Raw genomic sequence first — 19,204 nt, 5'->3', positions numbered from 1 at the left:
ACTTTTGGATAACTTTAAAGGCAATTTTCTCAATATTTAGATTTTTTTTGCACCCTCAGATTCCAGATTTTCAAATAGTTGTATCTCGGCCAAATGTCCTATCCTAACATACCATACATCAATGGAAAGCTTATTTATTCAGCTTTCAGATGATGTATAAATCTCAACTTCGAAAAATTGACACTTATGACTGGTTTTGTGGTCCAGGGTCACAATTCATATAATTTATATTATATAATTAATTATATAATGTATATAATCTAAAATTCATTAAATAACAAAATGCAGACTTCAGGACCCCACTGTAGGCTATTTGACACTTTGCCCTGGAGAGAAAAAAGAAAGAATACCACATACACAAACTACATACACAGATAATATTTAAATCTATCCCATTTTTTTTCCTCACTACCCACTCACATTTCTTGTGTAACCAAACCAGATTGTGAGAGTGTTAGTGTGTGTTAAGAGGTTTCAGTCGGTTCCTCAGGCTGTAGATGACTTCAGTGAAATGTGTTTACAGATTTGAGAGACAGAGTCAATTTCAGATGGCTTAAACCATACTGACCCGACCGTGACTGACGCCACACCGTGGCCTCTGGCAACGCAATAGAGTTATGGGATGTCCGACTGGATTATCGAGAGAGCAGGGGGAGTAGCATTTTTTCTCTCCATTGCAAAACGCATGAATGCAAACACAATTGCTCTGTTCTGAAACATAGTGAGCAAACTAGTAGGTAGTATTTTAAATCATCATGGCATTATAGTAACCAGGTAAGTGGAAAATGTACAAATGTAAATAAATAAATAAATAAATATAAAATGTAGAAAAGTGCAAAATGGTTTAAAATAAATAAAAATATTACATAAAAATGTTTTATAATATACACTTGATTACATAAGATAATTATTTTATTTTCTTGCCTGTATTAAATACGGAATGACAGAATGCCTGCCTAAGTAGTGTTTTCCCAAATCAGCCACTTATAAGGTTCCATTCTAGTTTATTTGTAGACAGCATGACTCACTGGGTTTCGGAACAGAGCTGTTGACTTTTATGTTTCAGTCTGGCTTGTGGAGGTCATAAAAGATGATGTGTGTGCATGGAGGAGAAGGGTGTTTCTGGTCAGTAAGCGTGTTGTATGAGAGGTGTGGCTGTAAACGTGATGTGTGTAAAAGTGATCTAAACCACACACAGACTAGTGTGTGTCTCCATCTCCGATGCTTTTGCCATTTAAGCACCTCTCTAAGAAGGCAAACACACAGTTTCCTTTGTCTAAGAGTCTGTGCGAGAGTTTCCTTTTGTTTATTTGGTGAAGACCAAGTATCTGAGCTTCCTCTCTGAGAATGAGGCAAACAAACTCCAGTGAGCTGACAGACAGCTCTGAGCACAGGCATACACATTAATGATGTTTTCAGACTCAATAATGCAAACTTGAAAATAATCCTTCAGAAAAAAAAAACAAAAAAAAAACAGAGTATCTCATTTCTCACTCTATGGCGTGTGTGATGTTGGCGTCAATGTGCCACCAGTTCTGTGTTTGCTCTGCTAATCCTTTTCAAAGGTCAAAGGTCACCGGGAGGTCACCGCCTGCATTTGCTGCATTGCAAAACAAGGTGATGGAAAAAAAAAAAAAACCTTTGACAAACAGCTCTCATTACTCAACTCCTCTTTTACCCATCTGTCCTTCCCTCATCCTCCCTCTCTCATGCTCTCCCACACATTTTCAATTTCGCCATACCGCAAAATCTCATCACCTCATCCACCTCTCCGCTGTTTCTCATTCATTTCTCTTTTCTCTCTCACTCTGTTGACAGGCATTAAGGCATTAACTGACACTCAATCCACAGGTTGGTCCAATAGAATTCCTCTTTTCCACTCACAGTTAAATCCTGGGCTTTAGATCACTTGCCAGCTGCCACTATCCATTCTTCTTTTTTCTTCATGCATCATCCCTCGCTCTCTGCTCATGTGTCCATTTATTTTGCGCTCCCCTACTGATTTTTCATTAAAGAGATGGCTACAAATGGAAAATAAGTGAAACTGAGAGATTACGGAGGAAAAGTGGTGAAAAGTTCATCACAAAAGGCTGAAGTTAAAGCAAGGTAGAAAGTATGTGTGTTTTATACAAAAAAAATAATTCTCTCATGGTTTACTCACACTAATGTATTTCCAAACATGTATGACTTTCTATGGAATATAAAAAGAGTCATTTGGAAAAATCTGTACATATATATTTTCCATACAACAACAGGTCATAGTCATCACTTTCAGTCTTTTAGAAACACACACACACAAGTAATAGTCCACATACTATATCAAGTCTTCTGAAGTTATACAATTGTTTTGTGTTAGGAAAATACAAAAATGTAACACTTAACACTTCCTGAGGCTATAAAATATTTAAATGGGAAATACTGTAATTTAATTCACTCAATGTAAATTATTTATTTATTTACTTATTTGTGATTGGCTACCTTATTCTCATGTGAAATGCATATTCCCATCTGGAGTTGCTAAATTACATTTGCTATTGAATTGTTGGTGATCAGATTGTTGTGACGCTATAACCAGGAAGGTTTCTGAGCTTTTTTTGGTGTTGAGTACTGTAGAGGACATTTAATGAGTATTTCATACTCTTTTATATTGAACGAGAAAAAAAAGAAAAAAAAAAAGGTTTTCCAAGATATGGTCCCCTTAAGTTCAAGTAAACCCAAGGACAGACAAAAGCATTTGTGCCTTAATATGCTGCCTAGGGCTTTGTTGGTGTCTAAGGCATCATTCTTAAATCACTTGAACACTTTTTCTTCTCTATCACCAGACAGCACAAACACATTTCATATTTAAATGTTTTTGTTCAGCGGGAACAAAAGTGGTATATATCATTGTTTATGTGAGAAAGAGATGATTAGCCATCCAGTCAGTGTTTTGAGGGGACTACAGCACACTGAAGAGAGGAGGACAGACACTTTATTAGCTACTCTTCTGTACAGATGGTGTAGCGCAGGCAAGTCAGGCCCTATGGGACCAAAACCTGGGGCTTGATTAAGCACCAGCCCCAGCGAGGGTGCACATGAGTACGGGGCCACCTGGAGGAGCTTCCCCTGGAGGACTGCACTCCTAACCCTGCCCTCCCTCCGCCTCTGTCAGGAGACGCCAAGGACACGAGCGAGAGAATGCTGAACAAAGCAAATCGTGTTGCATCATATAAACAAATCATTTTAAAAACAGTTTGAGCAGGGCGGAGAGGTGAAACTAAATAAATAGCTTTCCTCACTATCGCTTAATAAAATGTTAATCTGTTTGACCCTGAAACTTCCACTTACTGCCTGCCGCCCGGGTCAAACAGGAGGAGGGAGTCGCTCATGATTAAACCTGGAGAATATGTCTGAGAAAACAGAGGAGCACTGAAAACATTCCAGAGGAAACGAGACTAGACGAGAGGTACAGTGCCTTTCAGAGTCAAAACACCTAGTCAAAACTGCCAAAATTGTGTCAGGAATGAGTTATGGCCAAAATCAGATCTCTTAGGCCCCATTTACACCTGGACCACGTTCAAAAATGTGGTACAAATACACCCAAGACACAACGTGATTGAATCAGTAAGAATACATTTGGAGCTGATCTGAATTCCGAGTGCATTTAATAAAGGTTTAAATACAAATTTGGTTTTGTTATCCGCACTCAACTACATAAGTAATATTTAATGTGATTATGCTGCACATAATCATTTAAATCAAGTTTGACGGACTGAGTCTTTAACACGCTGTATTTCCTGGCTTTCTTTTACTCTGATCAAGCAATATGAAACAGAAAAAAGAAAAAAAACACTGCACTCTTAAGATTTGCTCACCCGATTAATCAACAATATTTGATTACATATCAAATTATTTCATTAGATTAAACACAATCTAATTTCTGTCATTTCTTCAAATTGAGCACTTTCTAAAACTTTATCCCCCCTTTTCATCACTTCTAATTAATCTAATTCATCTATTTAGAGGGATTTGTAAATGCAAAGAAAGACAGTTTTAACACCTAGTAAATGACAAATATGTTTCACTGAACACAACCAATCCATGTAATATGTAAATGCCACTTTGCATTTTGTGCAAGTACACTACCTTTCTAAAGTTGAGGGTCAGTAAGATTTTTTTTCTTTATGTTTTTGAGTCTCTTATCCTCATCAAGCCTGCTTTTATTTAATCCAAAATACAGTAAAAACTGTAAAATTGTGAATTATTATTACAATTTAAAATAACAGTTTTTTTTAATATATTTTTTATTTTTTATATTTTATAAATTATACATATATTTTAGAATGCTTTTTTTCAGCAGCCATTACTCAAGTCTTTTGTGTCACATGTTCCTTTAAATCATTCTAATATGCTGATTTGGTGCTCAAGAACATTTGTATTATTATTGATGTAGAAAACAGTTGTACTACTTAATATCCTAAAACCACGATAGAGTATGTACATTTTTTTCAGTATAATAGTAATATAATATGTGACCCTGGACCAAAAAAACAGTCTTAAGTCGCTGGGGTATATTTGTAGCAATAGCCAAAAATACATTGTATGGGTCAAAATTATTGATTTTTCTTTTATGCCAAAAATCATTAGGACATTAAGTAAAGATCATGTTCCATGAAGATATTTTGTAAATTCCCTACTGTAAATATATCAAAACTTAATTTTTGATTAGTAATATGCATTGCTAAGAACTTCATTTGGACAACTTTAAAGGCAATTTTCTCAATATTTGTAATTTTTTGCACCCTCAGATTCCAGATTTTCAAATAGTTATATAATAGTAGTATATGTATGGTAATGCTATATGTTTACATAAAGGATGTTTTTAAATAATTAAAAACAGATATACTGTTATTTAGTCATGAATAGTTAGAATAAATAAATATTTGTCAAGAATCATGTTCTGACAACTGAACTACAGTAATTCCCTGATTCATACAGCCCTGTTCCCAGCATCTCACCACAGGAATGCACAGATAAGCATTGTAAATAAACATCTGTCCTCCTCCTCTCTTCCTACTCTCTCGTTTTCAATCTGTCCATCTAACAGCCCATTCCTCCCACTGCTCCTTCAATAACTATCTCTCTAGTTCGCTCCTAAAGGGTCGTCGGTGCATTAGATTACGGATAAATCACCCATCTACCTCTGCAAAATCTTCAAATGAATACAGGTGCTGCCCACACCTGAAAGGAGGTTTTTCCTTTAATCTCTTATTCTCTCCCTCGCCTCGCCATCATTTTTAGGAGAGAGAGCAATCTTGCTTATTGCATTATTTACAAACCAATTTAACGGCGTTCTGCCCTGTGAATAACCATTCGCATCCGCCCCTGTAGGACAGATATTGCTAAGAAAGAAGGGGAGGAACTGGGAAGAGAAAGGAGGAAGTAAGCAGACGTGGAGAAGTTGTGGTTTGAAATTAATCACTCGATTACAGCTTTGAGCATATGGTGCCCCATCATCACCCAAGATGACGCTAATAAAATGAAGGCGGATGCAACTGACTTGCTGGCATAGATGCGGAGCCAAATCGTCTCTGATAAGCACCTGTCCTGCCGTTAAGTCCGAATAAAGAGGTTCGTTAATGATGTATAACGAATTCACTGAATGTGCCGTGGAGACACAATGCTCTCGGCTCTGCCTCTGAAGTAGGTGAAAAAAATATTTTGAAAATAGTTTTGCGCTTGACAGCTATTTGGTGGATAAATTGTTTCCCATACGAGTGTTTTCTCTCAGACAAATTGTTTGTTAATTAAAAAGAAGTATGTGTATGTGTGTGCGCGTGAATGCCAGCGGGGAGTTAAAAAGACCCAGAGATTGTGTGTTTTCCTGTCAATGGGGGTTTTGAGAACATTAAAAGACAAAAGAGCAAACAATTGCTGAGACCAGCAGAAAGTCAGACTGTGTGTGAGAAAGCAGCATCCACAGTATGCTTTAATTTTAAGTTTTTTTTTTGTTTTGTTTTTTGTCCATACAATTATTTAGTAGAGTCCAGTGTTATTTTAGATCCTACTGACTTTCACTGTACAGACAAAATATATGTTATGTTCTGCACAACAAGAGAGGCATATAGGTTTTAACATAACACAAGGGTAAGTAAACGATGACAGTTTCTTATGTCCTTCATGACTTTCAAGTTATTGTGAGATACTTGTATATTTACTTCCAATTTGTTCTAAATTTCTGTGAGGCCCACTGCTGAAGAAACAGTATACTCAAAAAATAAATAAATAAAATAATAAAATATATATAATAAAAACTTTATTTTATATAGCGCCTTTAAAAGTAGCATCTCAAAGTAGAGGTCTGCGCGGGACTGTTTTTTAGTCCCGCACCCGCAAGGTTCTATTCCGCACCTATCCGCTCCCACTATATATTCACTCTTTGTTCACCCGCTGTCCGCTTAGAATAATTTTCTTCCCGACCCGACCGTTCCCACTAAATTTAGATCTCGTTTCCAGAATCTCACATTTAAATTTCCGCTACTGAAAGAAAGAGAGATAGGCTGACAAATCAAAGTGTATTCTGCACAAAATGGTATGTTATTTTATTCGTCTTGTCAAGAATCTTGAATTTATTGACTTTGACTTGAATTTATATGAATTATCTTAAGACACAAAATTAGTTTAATATTTTATGCAACGCAGTAGGAAAAATAGTGTCAGAGAAAATACAAATGTTGTACAAAAATTGTATTTCTTATTTTTATTCATCTTGTCAGGATACAATTCGTTTAACATTGACAACACAATAGGAAAAAAGTGTCGCAGAGAGAAAAAAAATAAAAATGTAGGTTGTACAAAAATAGCCTATTAGCTATTTTTATTCGTCTTGTCAAAATACTAAATTCGTTTGACATTTTTCTGTTAACAGTAGGAAAAGTGTCGCAGAGAAAAATAAATAAATACGACATCTTTCATTTAAAATTATAGGCTAAGCAAAATATAAACAAAACCGAGTTGAACGTCCTTCAAGGACAGCGCATCCACACTTTGCTCCATCCTTATTCTGCTCTGTCACTCATCGACAACCTGCCTGTTCTGTCTGAGGGCCGTATATTTACCACAGGTACAGCCTGCTCTGAGCATCGTTATGCACATGCTGCGCACAGACCATGCAAATAAAACGCGTGACGTTAAAGCATGCGTGCAGCGTGTGCATAACAGTCCTGAGCGCAAGCTGTACCCTACCGGTGCGGTCAATAAGAATAAAGTGCAGATATGCTGTTCTAAATGGACGTTGCGAACGGGATATTGTTAGACCGCCCGCTACCGTTCAAATTACACCAGAGTTACCGACCGCTACCGCAGGGGATGTCAAGTTGTATATATGCATAAAATAAGTCTTTATGACTCATACACTGTATTCAGGTCTTAAAAGCCACACAAGCTTTGTGTGAGGAACAGATTGAAATGTAAGTCTTCTTTTCCATAATAATAATAAACTTTATTTTATATAGCACCTTTAAAAGTAGCATTTCATAGTGCTTTACATACATATCAAAATATGAAGTTAAAAGATACACACAACAGTACAGGCAGTAAAGAACTAACCAAATAATACAAAGCCAATATAATAAAAGCCAAAGTAATCACATAAATCACATAAAAGCTACCCTAAAAAAGTACGTTTTAAGAGACGATTTAAAAACACAAAGGGATTCTGCATTCCTAATCTCAGAGGGCAGGGAATTCCACAATTTAGGAGCCAAAGAAGAGAAAGCCCGATCACCCATGGTTTTTAGCAGAGTTGTTTGAACAGTTAAAAGACCAGCATCAGAAGAGCATAGAACAGGTGTAGTGGTGTAGGTTTAAAACAAATTGGAATAGTGTATTTCATTTTGTGTAACTTATTTCAAAAAGTGAAACTTTCATATATTCTAGATTTTATGCTTCCATCTGCTGACAAGCTTTATGGAGATGCTGATTTCCATTTCCAGCAGGACTTTAGCACCTGCCCACAGTGCCAAAACCACTTCCAAGTGGTTTGCTGACCATGATATTACTGTGCTTAACTGCCCAGCCAACATGCCTGACCTGAACCCCATATGGAATCTATAGGATATTTTCAAGAGAAAGATGAGAAACAGTCGATCCAACAATACAGACGAGCTGAAGACTCAATAGTGCCTCAGCAGTGCCACAGGCTGATCGCTTCCATGCCACACCTCACTGATGCTGGAGTTTGTGCTAACCAAGCCCCGACCAAGTATTGAGTGCATAAATGAACATACTTTAAAGAACTTGAACTTTTCTGTTTTGCATCCTTTTTTTATTGATCTTAGGAAATATTCTAATATTTTGAGATACTGGATTTTTGACTTTCATGAGCTGCTATCATCATCAAAATTAAAACAAAAACTTTTGAAATGTTTTACTTTGCATGTAATGAATCTAGAATATATGAAAGTTTAACTTTTTTTGATCAAACAAAAAGTAAAAACAGTAATATTGTCAACTATTATTAGTTAACTTTTATATTTGAATATATTTAATATATTTTAAAATGGAAATTTAAAAAGCATCAGTCATCGGCCATTGCATCATTCTTCAGTGTCACATGATCCTTCAGAAATCATTCTAATATGAGATTTAGTGCTCAATGACAGGCTTTGCAGGGTTCTTAAATTAATAGAAAGTTCAAAAGAAGAGCATTTGTTAGAAACAGATTTTTGTTGCTGTTGTTGTTGTTGTAACATTATTTTGCAACATTATATGTCTTAACTGTTCCTTTAGATCAATTTAACACTTTCTTGCTGAACAAAAGCATTATTACCAAACTTTTGAACAGCAGAACAGACTTGTTTGAGTAATCTAGGTGGACTAAAAACACATTGGCCTTTATATGGCCCCGCACCTGGATATGACAATTGCATATCTTCTTGGAACTGGCTAAATATGTCCAAACAAGCCTATGATTCATACTGTACAAGCAGGGCTTATGGTATTGCTGTCATTATCATTACATTGCTACATGAACTTCATTGAATTCATTACAACATTTGCCATTTCAGAAATCACACAGATGATCTACAATTTAAGTACAACAGGTGGCATAACAATTATTGTCAGTTAAAACTTTATTCACATCCATTTGTGAAAGGTATTTCAAGAAGATAAGAATCCTGACAGGTTACACAAAGGTTGCAGTTTGATCCCAGTGATCCCAGAGATCAAATTCCTTCCTGCCATCATTTTACCCTTAGGGCAAAGCTTTCCAGACACATTTTAGGCCTAGTCCCAATCTAATAACTATTTTGAACCATGAATCATTACTTAGAGCACAAGATTAGCCTGTCCAGGAAATGACGCTATATCCACTTGCTAAATAGTCTGAGCATGAAGAGCAAAAATCATACTGGAGAATGAATTAAAGTGGAATCAGCTGAAAGATCAGTGGTTAGAATAGTGTATATTGAAGACTGGACAGGCTCTGGTAACTTATTACATTCAAATATATGATTCACTACTTCATAATGACAAATGATGAAATTACTAACGATTTTCCTGATAACAGTATTCTTTATGAAAACGACAGCAGCAGCACTAGGAACAATATAAGCTCTGAATGACTTTGGGCTTTACTGTAATAACATTTTACCCAGAAAAAGTACAATATATTGTACATTATTTACTATAGCACAATATATTTAATGAGATATTAACTTAATATCACACTATCGCTACCTGTAAAACATCCAATATGTGCATGTCAAATTTCTGGTACAAATGACAAGTCTCATTTTGATTGATCTCTCATTCCATCTCTTCTAAATAAAGACACACACATATACGCATTACCCCACAGCAGAATTAATGGTTTGATAAGCCCCTATAATACATGAGAGACCTCTAAAGCAGTGTGACCGATCTGCAGTGCAGCAGCACGAAAGCCCTTCTATCTTGAAAGCAGGCCAGCGGAAACTGCCAGCCTCTGAGCCAAGATGGCCGCTAGTGCTGGTTTCTAGCCACTAGGAAGCGCCCAGAGGCCCTACTTCCTCTGGCGCCAGCCAATCTGAATCCACTCGTATTTGTTTTGCAGCGGTCTCACGGCCCCCGTTTGTGTATCGTTTCCCATTTGCAGCCTCTCTAAACAAGCATGACCCGCGTTATAACTGCCCCCTTCAGAAAAGAAGGGAATTAACCAAAGTAATTCAAACCAGCATTTTGCAGCGTTTGGGAAGAATTTAGTGTATTAATGAAAGCATTTCGACTTAGGTGTACCCCAAGGAGTGAGAGCGGGAAAAAACAGAGAAAGAAATAATAGAGAGAGGTCTGGATTGAGTTAGAATCTGAGGTTGATTTGAGTCGATAGCGGTCAAAGCACAAAGCGAAGGATTCACTTTTAGTCGGTTCTCTACAGGAGGGCACATAACTCAGAGCCCTACAGACTAAACAAACAGCATGCATCCACCCAACACTCACAGCTACAGCGCAACCATTCTCACAGTCACAATACTGCCATGAAAACTATTCAGGGCTACTTAAGACAAACACTGCTGCACCATTACTACACAGTGTACTACTAAAATTACTGTGCATTTTTGTACAATGGAACTAAAGGCCCTTCTAAAAAACACTTAATAGCAACCACAGCAAAACTGTCCTGATCTATAAGGTCATCACAAAAGACTTAAAGGGTTAGTTCACCCAAAAATGAAAATTCTGTCATTAGTTACTCACCCTCATGTCGTTCCAAATCCGTAAGACCTTCGTTCATCTTCGGAACACAAATTAAGAAATTTTTGATGGAATCTGAGAGCTCTCTGAAACTCTTCAGCTACTTTCCTGCTGAAGCTCTCGGGAAGAACAGCTGAATAAATTATGTTATTATTGTTTTCTTTGCGCACAAAAAGTATTCTCGTAGCTTTGTAAAATTGCAGTTGAACCCCTAATGTCACATGGACTATTTTACCGATGTCCTTGCTACGTTTCTGTGTGTTGATCGTGGTAATATCATTGCTGTCTATGGAGGGTCAGAGATCTCTCAGATTCCATCAAAAACATCTTAATTTGAGAAAAAATTGTTGCAAAACTTATTATATACTTAAATGTTTTGAATAAGGATGTAAATAGATTTTTTACTTTAAAAAAAAATGGCAAATGTAAATGAACTTTTCAATAAAAAAAATAATAAAACATATGATGATGATAATAAGAAATGTTTTTTTGAACACCAATTGTATTATTGTATTTTTGATCAAATAAATGCAGCATTGGTTTGCATAAGAATAAAATACTTATTTAATTACAAAAATCTTTAAAAAAAAATGGTAATACATAAACACCCTTATTCAAAATACCCAAATACATAATTACATTTATGCATCATTGCATATTATAAAAAAATAGCTTTTCCACAACATTTTCTAAAACTGGGACTTTTAGCCCTAATGCATTTCACTCTTTTATTCTACATAATTTCCAACAGAGAACCAAAGTGAAGCATTACACCGTATGTGTGGCTCACATGCTGCTGCAGAGCTTAACATTTTGAAATCCCAAAGGCCGTCACGGGCGTTAACAGATTCCTGTATGTAGATGAACCTTTTCATGAACAGGTTGACTCCTGCGTACAATTTTCAATTAAAACAGACTGCAATGAAATCCAAATTGAGACTTGTTTCATCAACACCTTTTGATGTGTTTGTGTGATTGCGTTTAAACTGAATTAGAAAGCGTGAGATGAGGAGATGATCGTGGCCGTGTTTAGCATGTTGAAGGTGAGAGGAATCAGATGGTGTGAAGGAGAGAGATAGCGAGATCAAAGGGAGGTGCAGAAAATACCTCAGTCTCACCTCCTTACGCGGCCCTCTCCTCACCGACAGAGTCTGTTCAGTATCTTTTCGTGAAAGGCTGATAATTTAGGTCTGCGGAAAGTAGAAGTAGAGTAAAATAAAGTTTGCAAAAAAAAAAAAAAAGCTTTAACACACAAATGAACAAATCTATCAATCATAAAATATAAAAACATCACTTTATATTATTCCATTAATTAGACTGCATTCAGACTAAACATATCGCATTAGTGCTGTTGTATTTGCGGAGTTGATTGAATGCGAATAATTTCCCGAAAGGTGTCCAAATCCATCCATAAAAAAATAAAACAAGAAAGCAATCCAAGCCAAATTTACATAGAGACAAAAAAAAAATGTCAGTACTTCGCCAAATTTTTACTTTGAAAAAAGTTACCTGTGAATTTGTTTTTATTTAAAGGTTTTCAATCAGAAATGTATTCAAATGAACCGTATAAACATGCCAATTTGCTAAAAGTAGTAATAGTAAGCTACTTTACTCTTTTTCCTGTTTGTTTTTATCATTGCTTTTTTAAATTATTTTTCTTTTTCCGAGTAGAGTTTGGGTTAGTCTGTAGTAATCATAATTATCCTTACATAAAACATCTGAAGTCTATGCTCATTTAAAGGGATAAATGTGTGTGCAAATAATTTCCCCCTCACATTCCTCTTCCGTTCACCCTTGGGCAATGGAGACCAGATTTTCCTATAAAAGCTTGTACACAGCCTTGGAAGACAATGTCGCCAAGATATAAATGATCAAGTAATGTGTGGAGAAGCGTCAGAAATGCTGACATAAAGCATTTAACAGCCGTGATGGGACATTTCTTTGATGTCCCTCCAACTAGTGTCATTTTTACAATTGAGATCATAAGAAGCAAGTAAGTTATGGGTGGGCAGCAGCTGGATCAGAGAGTGTGTGTGTGTGTGTGTGTGTGTGTGTGTGTTTGTGTTTGTGCTTGCTCCTTTGAAATGCAGAGGGCTGAAGGACATTTAAACTCCAATTACAGAGTGCCAGAACAGGTCTATTTTACCCTGTATGACAGCCAGATCAATTACCTCATTAATACACACACACACACACACACACAGAGGTCTGTCCACGTAAGAAACAAGAAAAAGATCAAGGCTAAAAAATGTCATTATGCTCAGTAGTTTCACTACTTCATCAATGCATAAGCAACATCAAAGCAAATGTTCTTTTAATGAAAAGGCCTCACATAATAAGGAAAAAGTCACTAAAATAAGATCTCGGAATATTAAAAAAATACTAAACACTTAAATAGGATTATAAAATTGATATAAAAATATATTAAATGTATAAACATTTATTTAATATACTTGAAGTAAGATGGAAGTGTTAATGCATCCATTTGTTAATATTACATGAAAGTGAACTTGCCAACTCTGTGCGTTATTTATTTTAACTCTTTGTATAATTTCTTCTTTATAATGTCTTGTGATCATAAGCCTCTACTGGATAAACATTTTTAACCTTTTTACACATTTTTCCTTTGAACTCCTTGAAACACAATTGTATGCAGATCAAACAAACAAATAAATGAACAGTAAATAAATATAAAAGACAAAAAATGATTCATTTTAAACTCCGGCCTCTTCTTGGGCGTTCTAGAGGAAGGTTCTGTTTATTTGTGTTTGGCTACTCCAGGATGCTCAAGTCTTGTGTGGGATCCACTTGATTGATGCACTTATTTGGTGACTAAATACACAGTTTTCCAAGGTGAGCACAGAGCCATGTGTCAGCTTTGAAAAACAAGAGCCGGTTTCTCTGCTATACACAATTTGTTTGAATAATCCCATTAAACCAGCATAATTCAGAAGGACTCTGGAGTTACTAGCGTCATAGTCACAACCTGGATTAAAAATGTTATTACTCCCAAAATATATCTATTTTTTTAACAGGGCACCAATTTTTCAGCTCCAAGTGGCAGCAGAGAACTCCAAAGTGGAAAGAAAAGTTTTGCACTCAGTCTTACTCCACCTTACCAACCTCAGATGAACTTGTGCAATTTTTTTTTTTTTGTGTGTGTGGACCATGTGTGGTCCTAGTATTTTTCTCTACTCATAAAACGGGTTATATCCTGCCAAAAATATTGGTCAATGCAATTAAACACAATAAAGATAATTGCACAATGTGTGTGTGTGTGTGTGTGTGTGTGTGTGTGTTTGTGTTTGTGCTTGCTCCTTTGAAATGCAGAGGGCTGAAGGACATTTAAACTCCAATTACAGAGTGCCAGAACAGGTCTATTTTACCCTGTATGACAGCCAGATCAATTACCTCATTAATACACACACACACACACACACACAGAGGTCTGTCCACGTAAGAAACAAGAAAAAGATCAAGGCTAAAAAATGTCATTATGCTCAGTAGTTTCACTACTTCATCAATGCATAAGCAACATCAAAGCAAATGTTCTTTTAATGAAAAGGCCTCACATAATAAGGAAAAAGTCACTAAAATAAGATCTAAAAATATTAAACTCAATACTAAAAACATTACACATTACAAATGATTATAACATTGATTGAAAATTATATAAACTGTATATACTTTTATTTAATAAACGAAGTAAGATGGAAGTGGTAATGCATCTATTTATTAATTATATAAAATGAACTTGTCATCTGTGTGTGTGTGTGTGTTTAATTTGTTATATAATTTCTATGATGTTTTTTTATCACAGACCTCCTGGATAAACTTTTTACACATTTTTCATTTGAACCCCCGAAACACAATTGTATGCAAATAAAGGAACAATAAATAACATTTAAGAGACAAAAAAAAAAAGGTTTATTTATAACTCCAGCCTCTTCTTGTGCGTTCTAGAGGAAGGTTCTGTTTATTTGTGTGAAGTGTGAAGGTCCAGGATGCTCAAGTCTTGTGCGGGATCCACTTGATTGATGCACATATTTGGTGACTAAATACACATCAGTTTTCAGAGGTGAGCACAGAAACATGCGTCAGCTTTGAAAAATAAGAGGCTGTTTCTCTGATATAAACAATTTGTTTGAACAATCCCGTTAAACCAGCAGAATTCAGAAGAGTGTGGAATGGTACACAGTCACTAGCGTCATAGTCACAACAGGGGTAAGGAATGTTATTACTTCCAAAATATATAAACTTTTTTTTCAGCCCCAAGTGGCAGCAGAGAATTCCAAAGTGAAAAGAAAAGGTTTGCGCATGCAGTCTCACTACACTTTACCAACCTCAGATGAACTCATGCTGCTTTCTCTCTCTTTTTTTCTTTAATACATGTGTGGTCCTGGTATTTTTCTCTACTCATAAAACAGGTTTATATCCTGCCAAAAATATTGGTCAATGCAATTAAACACAATAAAGATAATTGCACAATTGTGTTACAAAGGATTCAAAGGAAAAATGTGTAAATGTGTTTTCAGTGGAGGTTTATGCTCATGAGAGACAAAAAAAAATTATAAAAAGAGAAACAGAAGAAAACACATTCAGATGGAAAGCACACTTTTATTTAACATTAAATGAATGCATTAGCAATCCATCACAATTTATTGCCTTCCAACAAAAACAGTACCTATGTTTTATTTACTGTACATATATTTAAAGTAATATAAGTTCATATAAGTTCAAAATACCGAATAATACAAAGTGAAATGCAACTTTGAACATCTAGTTAAAAGCTACAGTCTGCTTTTCCTCTCTTCTACTGTTCATCAGAACTTAAACTGATTGTACCAGAAGCTCTGCAATATGAAACAGATGGCACTATTAGAGCATTATCATATTTCTAAATGAAAAAGAAGAGCAGGGTTATTGGAGGGGCTCTGTCTGGCTTTGGCTGAGTTAGAACTGTTGATTGCAGTGATAACAGGACAGAGAATAGAGCGGAGCTTGCAAAGAAAACCGCAAGCCTGTGCCAGCGTACTGTTGCTTTCCTGAGAAACCTCATTTCTCATTTTTGGGCAAATTATTTTGTATTTATTTTTCTATTTTGCATTTTACTGGTGTCCAAAAACCTACGTATGAAACGTTACATCAAACACTTCATTCAGAGCCTGCCAAAATTACAGTACAATGTCCTTTTTGTGTTTCCATTCATATTTTAAGCAGACAATTTTCTTTATATAATAATCAAACTTGCTTATTGTAGTTATAACTGAATTTTCAGCAGCCATTATTACTCCAGTCTTCAGTGTCACATGATCCTTCAAAAATAACTCTAATATGATGATATCATGTGGAAATTGTGATATTTTATAATGAATAGAAACTTCAAAAGAAAAGCATTTATTTGAAATAATTGTTTGTAATATTGTGTCTTTACTGTAATTTTTATCAATTGAATGCATCCTTGCACTTTTTTTCCAAATTAAACATAAAAAATTATATCAAAATGATATAGATTATTCTCAGAGCTTGAACTTTACAGATGTCACATACTCTCAAATAATTAATTATGATCCAAAATAATATCAAAATTAACTTTGTGAAGTTTGACTGCAGAGTTGCCAGCTGAAAGCCATGTGTTATGCAGTTGTAGCACTGCATTCAGATCACAATTAACTAGTATTTAGTTTGGGCAAGCAACACAACTGACATTAAACAACAGCTGGCTCGACTGTAAACAAACAACATTTGTCTTCGTTTGCAACTTTACAGCTACTCGTATGCTGATTTCTCATAAGAGCTTTGCTGCTGGTGATCATGCTGAGATGGAATTGCATCATGAGGCGACATTCTCTTCATAATGAACAGATTTGGATTAATATCAGCCTTTGAGAGATGGCACATCTAAATGTCAGAGCCAAATTACCGGTTGCTAACAGATGTGTACTGTCCGAAGTGAGCCCAGAGGTTTGTTGATGACACTGCAGTAATAAAGACTATGCATTTTAATTCCTATGTATTGTAAATTCTAAAGCAAAACAGTTTAAGGTGATTGCTATGCAGCTGATAAGGTGTTTTGAATCCCAAGATTCATTGATAACTTGGACAGATGTTGACTCCATACGAGTCTATTAAACTTTTCGTTTTTTCATCCATCATGCGAAATTGTGTAAATGCCTATTAAAGTTACAGCACACTTCTCCTATATTAGCTTAAAATAACCCAAAGCAATAGGGATAGTGATGCTGGCCTTTGCAAATACCACTAATGATATTTTTGCTTGATGGAGGAGGAAGTGAAGGATGTCGTTTATGGTGAGACCTTTCAGGTCAGACCTTTCAGCATGTGCAGGTTGTTAGCGATACGGCTGTTTGCAGTAGCCGGTGTATTTTTTTCAGAGTTACATCTCAGCAGACTCCAAACCTGAAAAACACCTGAAAAAACTGTTTGTGAAGACCAGTGGCAGAGCTGGAGTCCAGTAATGAACAATTACCCACATCCTCTCCACACCCTCACTGCTCCTTTAGCCACCAGCACAACAGCACACAGATCTATCTATCTCTCTGTCTGTCTATTTGTCCATCTGTCTGTCTATTCATCTATTTATTAATCTATCTATCTATCTATCTATCTATCTATCTATCTATCTGTGGTGTAATCGCTTCCAAAATAAAAGTTTCTGTTCACATAATATATGTGTGTGTACTGTGTATATTTATTATGTATATATAAATGCAAACACATGCATGTATATATTTAAGAAAAATATGTAATGTTTGTATTAAATATACAGTATATGTTATATAATATAAATTATATGAATATAAATATATATTAGTGCTGGGCGGTATGACCAAAAGTTTATATAACGGTATTTTTCGAAATTAGACCGGTTTCACGGTATATGACGGTGTTTTTTTTCATGCATGACTGGGTGTTAACCATATTTTCTACTGATTGAGAGAGGAAATACTGCAGTATATTGACTTAGAATGCCTTATTTTACTGTTATGATGAGTGATTATTGTCAAAAAATACCACACTAAATAGTGACTAAACACGACCCCTTTTAATACATGTTAACCAGGAGTCACTCTCATTTATAATCACGGCATCGTCTGATAAAATCAACATGCATCTACACTAAAGAGCGGCTATGCGGTTGTTTTGGCTATATTACTTTTTTGTCTCATGCAGCGCACTGCCTGCGTCTGAGTAACAAACTAAAGAAAACAACAAACAAAAAAAGTGCATGTGATATGAACTACGCTCATATTTATAATTCCAAACAATCAGTAAGCGACAGGTGCTAGAAAACGCTGTTTTGTACTCATTTATTGACGAGTCGGCTGCGGTGCGGCCAACTGAATGCGCTGCCTCTCTGCCACTCACTGCACAGAACAGACGCCGAAAGAGGTGACACTTCTCTGGGAAAGTCAGACCTCGCGTTCACGGGACAGCACTGGCGAAATCTTCCAACTGAACCATAGCTAAGGTTTATCCAAAAAAGTCGCTAGGTTTGTCAGTATGTATATTCTATGGGAAAAAAACGCTAAAAGGGTCTGAAAGTTGCTAAATCTAGTGCTAAAGTCGCGCTTGTGTGTGTGTGAGACATGGGAGCTGATGGCAGGGGCGGTGGATATTTGTGGATATATCTATCTATCTACCTTGGTCTGTCTATTCATCCATCTATTTATTCATCTATCTATCTATCTGTTCGTCCATCCGTCTGTTCGTCCTTCCATCTATCTATTCTTTGAACAAGGGAAACACTGCATCAAACATCCATGGAACAAGTTTAGCCTATTATTTTATCAGGGTTTATCCAGGGTGCTCACTGTGTAATTTATTAATTTTTTTTCTATCTTTTATGATTGTTATTTGTCAGATTGTGTTATATGACCCCAGCGAGATCTTGGGTAAAAGCCAAGGTAGACATCAACAATCTTTTATGTCAGACAGTAAGATATACATCTTCACACAGACTTTGGTCATGATTGACTGACTCTGCGTTTTATCATCAATTACTCAACATTCTGACTCGCTGACATGCAAAATTGAAACGATACTGCAAAAACTCAAGCAAGCACCTGCATTAATGAAAAAAATAAGCCTGTCGTGGCTGATGAAAGAGGGAATTTATGCTCGTTCTTCAGCATGAACGTAAAGTAATTACGATTACTACAAACGAAATTAGATTTTAATGACATATTAGTTGCAAATCACAAGCAATTTTTAACTGAATGCCACACTGTGATGAGAGGGGCGGGGCCGAGAGCCGTGGGAACGGAGCGAGGCCGGTGGAGAAAATGCTAATTCACGACACCTGCGTTACTCACCAGTCTCGAGTCCCACGGAGGAGCTCCGGAAGGATAAAAGGAGGAGTGACAACAGTGTTGGACGAGAGAGGACCAGGCCTGAATTTTATTTTGTGTGCGGCAGTCGTCCGCGAGGGGCTGCCGCTTTACTTTCATTTTGTGTTTGTTTATTTTAC

General features: G+C 36.1%; 2 long non-coding RNA genes across 3 annotated transcripts in view; one reads left to right on the top strand and one right to left on the bottom strand.

The window, feature by feature from the left end:
- The window catches only part of LOC107694898 (uncharacterized), a 9,706-nt gene extending 3,745 nt beyond the window's left edge, over nt 1-5,961 (top strand). Inside the window, exon 4 of the long non-coding RNA XR_001634935.1 lies at nt 5,947-5,961. This is a non-coding gene — a long non-coding RNA (uncharacterized LOC107694898). The remainder of the gene's footprint in view (nt 1-5,946) is intronic.
- Nucleotides 5,962-11,831: 5,870 nt separating this feature from the next.
- Nucleotides 11,832-19,204, bottom strand: part of LOC107694899 (uncharacterized) — a 137,607-nt gene continuing 130,234 nt past the window's right edge. For both annotated transcript variants that reach the window (XR_001634937.1, XR_001634936.1), the window contains one exon: nt 11,832-11,903. This is a non-coding gene — a long non-coding RNA (uncharacterized LOC107694899). The remainder of the gene's footprint in view (nt 11,904-19,204) is intronic.

The sequence above is a fragment of the Sinocyclocheilus anshuiensis genome, unplaced genomic scaffold (genome assembly GCF_001515605.1).
Source record: "Sinocyclocheilus anshuiensis isolate Anshui unplaced genomic scaffold, SAMN03320099.WGS_v1.1 scaffold114, whole genome shotgun sequence".
Lineage (NCBI taxonomy): Eukaryota > Metazoa > Chordata > Actinopteri > Cypriniformes > Cyprinidae > Sinocyclocheilus > Sinocyclocheilus anshuiensis.
The sequence above is the reverse complement of the archived record's forward strand: the minus strand, read 5'-3'. Positions and strand labels throughout refer to the sequence as shown.